Raw genomic sequence first — 12,282 nt, 5'->3', positions numbered from 1 at the left:
AACCACACCGGGAGCCATGGCAGGCAAAGCTGCCCCACCATCCTGGTCTAGGGAGGGCTTCTTAAGAACAGGCTAGTAAAGGAAATGTGACCCAGGTGAAGGTGAGATTCGGGGCTGGTGGGTCCTGGTGGCCCTGAGGGAATACATACAGCAATGCAAAATTGGGAGTGAGGAGAAGGCTGAGTCTGCAGAAATCACCCCCCAGGGCCTCTTGGGCTGGGACACTTGGAGCTTCTCCCAAGGGCACAGGAAGCCACTGAAGGGTGTTGGCAGGGGAGGGCCGCAGTGGCCTGGGTTCTGGAGGGTTACCCCATACCGAAAGGTAGGAGGAGAGAGGTGGGAAGGCCAGCCAGGAGCTTCTGCAGACACCTCCCAAGAGGCAAGAAGGCCTCAGTGCCCTGGCAGCAGGGAGTGGAAAGAAAGGGGGAGAGAAGCATGAGGGCCATTTTCTCATAGTCCTGGAGGCTGGAGGCTGGAAGTCAAAGATGAAAGCACCAGCATGTCAGTTCTGGTGAGGGCTCTTTCCTGCCTTGCAGACTGCCACCTTCTTACAGCGTCCTCACACGGCATGGGGTGGGGGTGGGGGAGTGCTCTCTGGGGCCTCTTCTTTTTTTTTTTTAAAGATTTTATTTATTTATTTGAGAGAGAGAGAGAGAGAGCACATGAGAGGGGGGAGGGTCAGAGGGAGAAGCAGATTCCCTGCTCAGCAGGGAGCCCGATGTGGGACTCGATCCCGGGACTCCAGGATCATGACCTGAGCCGAAGGCAGTCGCTCAACCAACTGAGCCACCCAGGCGCTCTGGGGCCTCTTCTTATAAGGACAGTGATCTCATCATGAGGGCCTCACCCTCCTGATCTTATCCAAATCTAATTACCTCCCAAGGGTCTCCTCTCCAAAAACCATCACAGGAGGGGTTAGGGCTTCAACATATGAATTTGGGGGGCGTGGGGAGGAGGAGAGGACACAAATTCATAGCAGAATGGGATGCTTTAAGCATCCAGTCCTGGACACATCCCATTTATCAAACTGACCAGGATCAACACAGCAAAAGCTTTGAGAGCTCAGTGATGGTGTGGAATCATGCCCAGGCTTCAGGCTGGCCTCTGGGTAGCTCATGAGCATCAGACCACAAAAGCACTGCAAAGGCTTTGAAAAATAATTGACATTTAAAACATAGCCCACAAAAGTGGGCCAGGACATGCGTTCTTAATATAAATAGTTGACTGCCTGCTAAAATAGATATGTAGAAAGAGGAGCATCTCATAACCTTGTACTCAAAATGCCCAGTATATAATCCAAAATTACTCATAACAAGAGCCGAGAAAATCTCAACTCAGATGAGAAAGGATAATCAGCAGATAGCAGTACTGAGACGACGCAGATGTTGGAATTATCTGACAAGGATTTTGAAGCAGTTATATAAATGCTCCAACAAGCAATTACAAGCACCTTTTTTTTTTTTTTTGGCTTTTCCAACTTTATTTAGAAAAACAAATCCAGGTCCCAGTGCCCCCGCGCCCTCCCCCCACCCCAGCCATAATTTAAGTAACTTAGAGACAGCATTGGGGGTTGGGGGTTGGGGGTCAGGGCCAGGGGGAGGGGGTAGAGCTGGGAGAAAAACCCACTACGGTCGCCACAGTGCCCGCTTCTTGTCTGTCTTTTTCTTGGCCGCCAGCTTCTTATCCCGCTCACCTGCATGCTTCTTGGCCATGGGACATTTGGCCCTTCCCGGGCCCATGGGGTCAGGGAGGGGGCCTCACCCCCACTGGCCAGGGCCCTGCTGGCCTCAGCGCTCCCACTGCTGGGCCCACCGGCGCCCCTGTGGATCTCGGTGAGCAGGCGGGCACAGGCTGGGTACTCCTCCTAGTTCTCTAAGAGCAGGTGGCCTGCCTCCTCGTTGAGGGCCGACTCACAAGCACTCTTTAAACAAATGGGAGAAGTAAACAAATCTCAGCGAAAACATGAAAAATATAAAAAAAGAACCAAATGGAAATTTTAGAAATTAAAGATACAATACCTAAAATTAAAGATACAAAACAAAAATAATACTGGATGAGCTCAACAGCAAGTGGAAAATACAGAGGGAAGGATTAGCAAGCTTGAAGAAAGTTAATAAAATTACCTAACTTGGACAACAAGGAGAAAGTAATTTTCTTTTTTTTTCTTTTTAAGTAATCTCTATGTCCAGCATGGGGCTCAAAGTCATGACTCCAAGATCAAGAGTCGCACAGTCTACCAACTGAGCTGGCCAGATGCCCCAATAATTTTCTTAAAAAAAAAAAAAAGGAACAGAGTCTCAGGACCTGTGGGACAATAACAAAAGATCTAAACTTCGTGTCAGTGGAGTCCTGAAAGGAGAGGATGTCCACTTTCACCACTTCTATTCAACATAGTACTGAGTCTAGCCAGAGCAATTAGGCAAGAAAAAGAAACAAAAGGCTTATCTCTGTTCACAGATGATATAACTTCATATACAGATAACCTAAAAGGTTCCACAAACACACACAAAAGAAATGTTAGAACTACTAATAAAGGAAATCAGAAAAGTTGCAGGATACAAAATCAATGTGCAAAAATCAGTTGCATTTCTAGTACACCAACAATGAACTGTCTGAAAAAGATTGTGAAAACAGTTCCATTTGCATTTGCATCAAAAAGAATAAAATACATAGAAACGAGTTTAACCAAAAAGGCAAAAGACTCGTGCATTGCAAACTACAAAACGTTGCTGAAAGAAAGTAAAGAAGGCACAAACTGATGGAGAGACATTCTGTATTCATGGGCTGGAAGACTCAGTACTGTTAAGATGTCAATACAGCCCCCCCCAAAAAAATGACAGATTCAGTGCAATCCTATAAAAATCCCAATGGTGATTTTTATAGAAATAGAAAAATCTTTCCTAAAATTCATATGGTATCTCAAGGAATTCCAAATAACCAAAACAATCTTGAAGATGAAGAAAAAAGTTGGAAGACTCACACTTCCTGATTTCAAAACTTTTTACAAAGCTAAAGTAATCAAAACAGTGTATTACTGGCATAAAGAGAGACATATAGGCCAAAGGAATAGGATAGAGAGCCCAGAAATAAACTCTCACATATGTAGTCAGATGATTTTTGACAAGGGTGCCAAGACCATTCCCAAGGGCGGAAAGGAGAGTCTTTTCAATAAATGGTGCTGGGAAAACTGGATCTCCTCACACAAAAGAATGAAATTGGACCCTTACTTCACACCATATACAAAAATTAACTCAAAATGGATCAAAGAATTAAACATAAGGTCTGGACAATAAAACTCTTAGAAGAAAACATGGGGGGGGAAGCTTTATGACATTGGATTTGGCAATGATTTCTTAGATATTACTATAAAAGCACAGACAACAAAAGAAAGAGAGATAAATTGCACTACATCAAAATTTAAAACTTCTGTACATCAAAGGACGCAATCAATAGAGTGAAGAGGCAACCCATGGAATGGGAGAAAACATTTGCAAATCATATATGTGATAAAGAGCTAATATCCAGAATATACAAACAACTCCTATAACTCAACAACAAAAAAAACCCACCCAGTTCAAAAACGGGTCATGGACGTGAGTAGGCATATTCAAGTAGAAATCCAATAGAAATCTCCAAAGAAGATACACAAATGGCCAATAAGTACATGTGAAAATGCTCAACATCACTGATCATGAGGGGAATGCAAAATAAAACCACAATGAGATACCACCTCACACTCATAAGAATACGACTATACAAAAACAAAAACAAAAACAACAGAAAATAAAATGTGTTGGTGAGGATGTGGAGAAACTGAAATACTTCTGAACTGCTAGAGGGAATATAAAACAGTGCACGCAGTTACTGTGGAAAACAGTATGGTGGTTCTTCAAAAAATTAAATGTAGAATTACCATATGATCCAGCAATCCCACTTCTTTTTTTTTTTAAGATATTTATTTATTTATTTATTTGAGAGAGGGAGAGCGAGAGAGAGAGGATAAGCATGGGGAGCAGCAGGTAGAGGGAGAGGGAGAAGCAGACTCCCCGCTGAGCAGGGAGCCCAACATGGGGCTCGATCCCAGGACTCCGGGACCATGACCTAAGCCAAAGGCAGACACTTAACCAATTGAGCCACCCAGGTGCTCCACAATCCCACTTCTGTGTATACACCCAAAAGAATCAAAAATAAGACCTTGAAGATCTTGTACACCGATGTTCCTAGCAGCATTATTCACAAGAGCCAAAAGGGAGAGGCAACTCAAGTGTCCATCAACAGATGAATGATTAAGCAAAATGCGGTGCATCCATACAATGGAATATTATCCAACCTTAAAAAAGGAAGGAGTATCAGACACAGGCTACATTAATAAATTTATCGGACATTATGCTGAGTAAAATAAGCCAACCATAAGGGCGCCTGCATGTCCAACTCTTGATCTCAGCTCAGGTCTTGATCTCAGAGTCGGGAGTTAGACCCTGGGCATGGAGCCCACTTAAAATAATGTAATAATAATAATAATAAGCCAACCACAAAGGGACAAATACTATTTGATTTCTCTCAGGCCTACATGGAATGGAGAAGGAGCAGCTTCTCAAGTAAAAAGTGGAAAGTGTACTGAGTATAAACTAATGACAGTTCCCATAGATCCAAGGGGACTATGACCAAATGGCAAGCACCCACAGACCCAACGGACCTCCTTGCTGGGGCCCAGTAACGCTCCCACCCTCACTGCTCTGAGCAAAGTCTGCTCAGGACCAAACTTGGAGAAGATGTACTTTCTGGCTATTCCTCTCCAAATCTGCGCCCCCACCCCCACCCCCCACAACAGCCATGTCTGAACCACCAAGCCCCGACCTGACTCTGGTTCAGGAGAGAGCACAGTGCGGACCCAGCAGACATTTCCCCAGAGGGTGGGGTGGGACGGAGAAGGAATCTGTTCTCTTCCATGCATCTGAACTAACACCATGGAAACCTGACCCATCTGGGGGCCGCCCCCTGCTATGACTGGAAAGCAGAGAAGTCTAACCACTAGGAAATAGGGAAGCAGACGCCAGGAGAAAAAGCACAGGAGGTGGAAAAAAGTGCCTTCCAAGGTTCTGAGCGACGTTCCAGTCTGGTGCTGGTCCCTTCCAGGAGTCTGGCTGCTTTCTGGCCTCGGGACTGCTGGGTTCATGGAATGAATTCCTTTCTTTTAAGCTGCCTGGAGTTGATTTCTCTTACTCCCAAAGTCACAAATCATATAGATTAAAGGGGATTTCAGGGTCTTGATCAGGAAGTGAAGTTGTTCTTTAAGAGCAAGGCCTCCCACATCCCCTGAAACATCAGCCAGGACCTGAGGCCCTGGGTTTTGGACAATGTTCTAGAATGCCAAGCTGCAACTCAAGGGGAAAGCGTCAGTCTGAGCCATCTGGTATGAGGGGTCATTCCCTGGGAGGAAACTACCCAGAGTCCACTCACTCCAGGGACTAAATCCTGCAAACAGACTATCCCAGTTGCATCACCAGGGGAATTGAATAAGCTTTCTAGAATTGAACGGGCTTTCCAGAGCAATCCCTACTGCAAATGGGCTACCGATATCTGATCCTGTTCAAAACGCTTGGTGAAGAAATAGAGTCACCATAAATATATTCCAAGAGGGTTCCAAGGGTTTTCAATGACATCACTCTCAAACTCACTTTTCTCAGAGGGTCCACAGGACTGTGCCCTCCCTGGAGGAAGGCCCTGATGGTCAGGAGAAGGTTCTGGGTAGCAGGCATTTCACAAGGACCAGGGAGCTGGTGCTGTTTGTTTTGAAGCCACAAAGCATCTACTGGATTGGGCTGACTTTTCATACAATATGAATACACAGGAAGAGAACTTACTGTGCATATTTCTAGCTAGGTGACCTTAGTTGTTTTAGGTCTGAGCTTTAGCTTCGTCATCTTCAAACACAGTTCCTCATAACGAATTACGGTACCTGACGCGTGGTATGTTAAGAGAGGCAAACGGACGGTGACAGTCATGGGTAAACAACTGAAAAGATTGCTAAGCTTCTAAGAGTGAAAATCTTCAGAGTCACCAAAGGCCGTCCAGTGAGTGCACTTAAAGGCTGCCCCTACATTGAGACTTTTAAGATCAAAGCATTTTTTCTTCTAAGGAGATACTTCCAGAAAGTTTCTCCATACACACCTCCAACTTCCACCAACCCCCGATCTCATTCCCTCTGTAACCGGTGCCCTGCCCGCCCAGATACTCACACTAAACCCTGTCACCCCAACTCCGTCCCTTCCGTTAAACCGCCCCTCTAGGCCACTCACAAATCTGCCAGGTGCATCTTCAAACTGTCGGTGCCACCTCCTAAAGTTTACAAGGTTTAGACTACACGCTCGTTCAAGGGTGACGGTAATTTTAAAGCAATGAAAATGTATCATCTTTAGGCTGCTTAATCTATAAGAGAAGCTCAGAGTCCCCCATCTTCCCTTCCTCCGGGCAGTTGTCACCTCGTTTCTGTGAACGATGGCTTACTCCAGAGAGGTGCAAGGGAGCTGGCTTGGTGGGTTGTAGGTCACTGAAGAAACTTGGTATGATGTAGTACTTTTAAAATGGAGTGTAGTATGGAGAAGGAATCTATTCCCAAGTCACTGCCCAGAGAGTCTAGAACGTTACCTCCTCGGGACACTGTTTAGATAGTAAAAATAGACATCTCAGGGCCTGTTTTGATGTCCGTTTGGTCTTCTAAATGGGGAATAGGGAGCTGACAGGAATCTTGGCTGGTCCCATGCTGGTCTCCAGTGCAATGCGTATGACCCATCAGAGAGAATGATGAACTCACGGCCAAGGGTATGATGAGTGGGAAGAAGAGTTTTGGCTTTGGAGACCCCACTTCCATGGGGAGGGTTTTACTACGGGTGTGCTGACAGGTGAAACCATTTGTAAGTATCCTGTCTCTGAGTATCAAAAAGAGATGCCTTTTTTTTTTTTTTATTTGACAGAGCACACGCGTGCACAAGTACATCCACGAGTTTGGGGAGGGGCAGAGGGAGAGGGAGAGAGAGAGTCCTCCAGCAGACTTCCTGCTGAGCATGGAGCCCAACATGGGGCTTGATCCCTGGACCCTGAGACCATGACCTGAGCCAAAATCAAGAATCTGCTGCTTAATCGACTGAGCCACCCAAGCGCCCCAAAATGTCTATCTTTTGAAATACATCCAACTGCTAACTTGTTGGGCTCTATCCTATTCTTAGGCTGAATCTGTACTGAAGAGATTTTTATTAATTGGTATGTTTTGGTTACAAGTGTTTTAGATGCTTTTTTGTAACGCACATAAATACAAGCAGAATGAAACTACTCTCGTAGGACTGATACATAAAGTCAAATTTTCACATCCACCTGAATGGATGTAACTTGTCATTTTTTTTTTTAAAGATTTTATTTATTTATTTGACAGAGACAGAGACAGCGAGAGCAGGAACACAAGCAGGGGGAGTGGGAGAGGGAGAAGCAGGCTTCCCGCTGAGCCGGGAGCCCGATGTGGGACTCGATCCCAGGACCCTGGGATCATGACCTGAGCCGAAGGCAGTCGCTTAACCAACTGAGCCACCCAGGCGCCCCTCATTTTTAAAGCTCTACTGGAATTCTCTTCCAGAAAACATGTTTCTATGGAACCTGCTTTTGTTCCTGGAAAATAACAGATGTATCACATAGGATTCGTTTGTTCAAGGTCAAAAAGAGCTTTAGAGGATGACTCAGGCCTTGAAGCCCATTGGTTTCATTCTGCCCCATTGGCACGGTGTCCTCTCAGAGATCTGAATAGTCCTAACTGCTGCCTTTTGGAAAACTTGACTCCCTGGAGGTGAGCCCACACGGCCTCCTCCTCTCTAATGTATGAAAGAGTCACCAGGATAAAGCACCTGCTGGGCTGGAGGCCAGCTTTGGGAGAATTTGAGAAATTAGATGGAAGAAGACTGTGAAGGGTGGTTCCAGTGACATAGTCTGGCTGTGGGGAAAGGGTAGATAAGTTAGCGCAGGACCAGGAAGAGCTAGGACCCATCTCAGGGTGAAGGGTGGGTTCAGAGGCCGAACGCGAAGGCAGAAACTTTGGCTGCCTTGGCATCCGGTACAACCCTAGGGTCTGGAGCAACTCTCATAATATGTTATGAGACACAAAACTTATCTGTTGGATGAATGAATGGAGTGTTTGCCTATAGCACAAGCACACTGCTTGATGACAAAGTCTTAAATAACACCCCATTCAAAGCAGGGCTGATGTCACTCGAGGCTTACTTCCTCCCCCTTTTAGCAGACAGCTAGCTCAGCTGGTCTAAGTCAGTCAACATAAAACAGGCTGATGTCAGTTGCTAAGCTTCAGATGCCTCCCCCTTTTACAAGACCACTTCCTGACCAGGAAGTTTTCAGGATTTCATAATTGTCCCAATGTTTCCATTTGGCCTCTAAAGTGAAGGGCGTTACAAGGGTATGGTGCTTCTGGAAACTTCCCACAACCTTTCCACCTGTGCTCTGAAGCTCCTCTGCCTGTAGTTAATAATAAACATAACTGTACACTTATACCTTGAGAGGCTTTAGTGATGGGTGGTCCATGCCCGTGGTCACTACAGTGGCCCCATTCAGATCCTACCAGCCCCAGAAGGCTGTCTTGCAGGACAGCTCCTGAGTCTACGTAGATAGAACTTGAGACAAGAAGAGGGAAGGATATGAAGAAGGCAGAGGATAAAACTGAGGAAAGTCAGGGCGCCTGGGTGGCTCAGTCGTTAAGCGTCTGCCTTCAGCTCAGGTCCAGCTCCCTGCTCGGCGGGAAACCTGCTTCTCCCTCTCCCACTCCCCCTGCTTGTGTTCCCTCTCTCGCTGTGTCTGTCAAATAAATTAATTAAATCTAAAAAAAAAAAAAAAAAACTGAGGAAAGTAAAACAGAGGAGAAAGATGGTATGGTTTTCTGGAAAGACTCTTGCACAGGATTTAGAAGAATTCATTCTTGACCTGATTCAGACACGCTAGCCAAATTCATTTAGTTTGATTAATACAACAACTACACCAACTATGAGCAGAACTTCAAGCCACAGGAAGAAACCAATCTGCAGGATTGACCACAGCCATGTTCTCCAGGGTCCTAGATCCAACCAGTGGAACAAATCCCAGAGATTTCTACCTAGAAAGCTTTCTCCTTTAGTTTCTGTATTGACTGCTCCTCTTGGCCCGAGGGAAGAATCCAGGTTTGGTAGAATGCTGTAGCAACTGCAGCCTCCCCCTTAGCATGCAAGGAGGAAGTCTAGGGAGAATCCATCATCCAGACCAGCCAGGCCCATGAGCTGAGCTGCCCTGAGTATCTTCCAGAGGCGAGGTAGTACCACTGATCACTCCAACGAAAATCAGGGACTAATTTCATACCATATCATCAGTACTCAAACCCAAATCAAGATCACTGTCTCCCAAAGAAACCGACCTTCCTGACTTATCAAGACCCACTGGGATGGGTCCAGCCTGCACAAATCTATGCTTCTCGGTCCCCATGGCTATGGTCCTCGGGGTCTCTGTGAAGCACCAAGACATCCCCTTTGTCAAGGCCAACAGCCAACTCTCAGCTATATCTGGCTCACCTCCCTTTTCCTGTGCTTCCCCTGTTCCTTCTTCTTCATTGGCCCTCCCAACAAAGGCACCTACCTACTTCAACAAATGACGTTTGCATTTGTGTTCGCTGTGGCTACTTCCACTGTTTTGGCTAAAATCATCACTGTGGTTTTTGGCTTTCAAGACAACTGTGCCAAGGAGGAGGATGAAGCAGGACTGTTATCAGGAGCACCTAACTGTCATTCCCATCTGCGCCTTGATCCAAGTCACTATCTGTAGAATCCGGTTGGGACCTCTTCCTCCTTTCATTGAAATGAACACACACTCTGCATCTACACACATCATCACTGGATGCAGTGAGGGCTCTGTCACTGCCTTCTACTATGTCCAAGGATACCTGGGATCCTTGGCCCTGGGGAGCATCACTGGGGCTTCGATGAAGCCAAATTCAAGCATGCTGCTCTCCTGCAGTGCCTGGGTGACCTCCCTCCCTGTCCGTCACAGCACCAAGGGGAAGGTCAACATGGCCATGGAGATCCTTTCTATCTTGGCCTTCAGTGCCAAGCTACTAGGCTGCCTCTTTGCCCCCAGGCGCTATATTATTATTCCTCCCAGGCCTGATAAGAACACCCTGAAAGGTAGAAGATCCTAGAGCCAATAAACACTGCAAAGATTTACTTCCACCAGCTTTCACATAGATGAGTAACAGATGCATGAAAATAAATCACTTTTTTTTTTTTTATAGAGATAGTGGTTCAAAGCTAAATTTGTAATTCTTTTCTCAATCAACACAGGTTTTTTCTATATTGCCTAGTATATCAGGAGCACAGCCTCAGTCATTAATTCCTGAAACTTTAGGGCTATCTTGGATATTCTGTTCACCAACACCAAATCTATTATTTATTTACATGCATGAGGACTTCATTTTACCCTCCACTTCTGAATCGGTTTTCTAACCCATGTTCTGATAGGTGGTACAGCTAGTTAGGTTGTCCACTGTTTTAACTTTGCCCAAAGAACCTTTAGGCATCAGCAACAGCAGTTGATGCTTGTCCGTAGATAACGTATGTAGTCTTTCACATCCTAATTTGTGCATTTACTCTCCTGTCTTTTCTTTTAATTTTCTTAGAGTTCTATTTTTACCTTTTAACTTTTCATCTGGTATTCATTTTTGTGAAGGTTCTTGGAAGAAGTGACACCACTCTTTTAAGCGAGAGGACTGGAGGGGGTCTGATTTGTCACCTGCCCTGAGTGAGTGGGGTCCACATGACCAGAAGGGCCTGGAGGGGGTTTGGAGCCCAAAGTCTCCACTTTGAGGAGGCCCTACACGATGACAGGGGAATATATGAGCTGAAGATGTCACGAGCAAGGAGGGGACAGAATCTTGGCTTCCTGGGACCCTTGAATCCTGGGGAGTCTGTGCCATCGAGGGGCCAGTGACCGGAAGTACAAGGTCAGAGACAGCGGAGGGAAGAACTTGCTGAGAGTCACAGCCCGCCAGGCCCCAGAGGTAGAGGCAGGAGAAGGGGGGGGTCTGCCCACCATCTGGAGTGACAGGGAGCAGCTGGGACTTGAGGGAGTGGGAAGGAGTGTGTGTCCCCAGGGCCGGGGAGGATGACCGCCAGTTATATTATGTGTTTTCTATTGCTGCTATAGCAAATTATCACAAATTTAGTGGCTGAAAACAACATAAATTCATTATCTTTCAGTTCTGGAGGTTAGAAATCTGACATAGCTCTCATCGGGCGGTGCTCCTTCCTGGAAGCTCTCTAGGGCAGAACCCATTTCTTCGCCTCTTGCAGCTTCTAGAGGTTTTCCGTCCTCTGATTTTCTGCTGTCTTCCACTTTTAAGAACACTTGTGATTAGATTGGGCCCACCCAGGTAATCCAGGATAATCTCCTTATTGCAAGACCTTAATCACATCTACAGAGTCCCTTTGGCCAGTAAGGTGACTAATTCACAGGCTCTGGGGATTAGGTCATGGCTATTTTGGGGCAACAATGATGCTGCCTACCACACCCAGCAACTGAAGAACTGAAAAGGCAAAACAAGAATTCTCAAAAGAATTACAGAAAGCAGCCCCTCTCCCTAGGGCTGGAGGAAGAAGGGAAAGAGGCTAAAAATAGTGAAACTTAAGAGGCTTGGAAGATGGGCCCCATGGGGCAGGAACCCAGAACTCTGAGAAAGGGGTGCATCTCAGCGGGTGGCGGGGCTTAGAAGGGGGCTCGGGAACAGGTTCTGTGAGTGCTGGGAAGCCGCCAGCCGGACTCAGCCCCACCCCGGGGGCTGTCCCTACGTAGACACTGATCACGTAGTTCCGTTTCCTGTGTTGCTTTCTCCAATTGTCTTCCACTTATTGCCATCGACGATGGACTTCCACATACAATGGGGATATGAAGCTTCCCATCTTAATAAATTCCGGTTTTAAAAAGGAAGCATATAAGTGTTTGTAACGAAAGGTGGGTAGTAGATAATGGAGAAAGGACGGTTCTATGTATCTGCTGCTGCATCCAAAAGATACCCCCAAACAGTGGCTTGAAACACAAGCGGTTATGTGGTTTGCTCCCAAATCTGGGGTTGACTGGCTCGGCTAGGCGGCTGTTGTTTGGGGGTGGGGGGCATCTCCTAAGGTTCCAGTCAGACGGTGGCCAAGGCTGCAGTCACCCCAAAAGTGTTCTCGTTCACATGCTCAGGGTCTGGGCAGGGAGACCCAAGCA

This window comes from Neomonachus schauinslandi, chromosome 1 (genome assembly GCF_002201575.2).
Source record: "Neomonachus schauinslandi chromosome 1, ASM220157v2, whole genome shotgun sequence".
Classification (NCBI taxonomy): domain Eukaryota; kingdom Metazoa; phylum Chordata; class Mammalia; order Carnivora; family Phocidae; genus Neomonachus; species Neomonachus schauinslandi.
The sequence above is the reverse complement of the archived record's forward strand: the minus strand, read 5'-3'. Positions refer to the sequence as shown.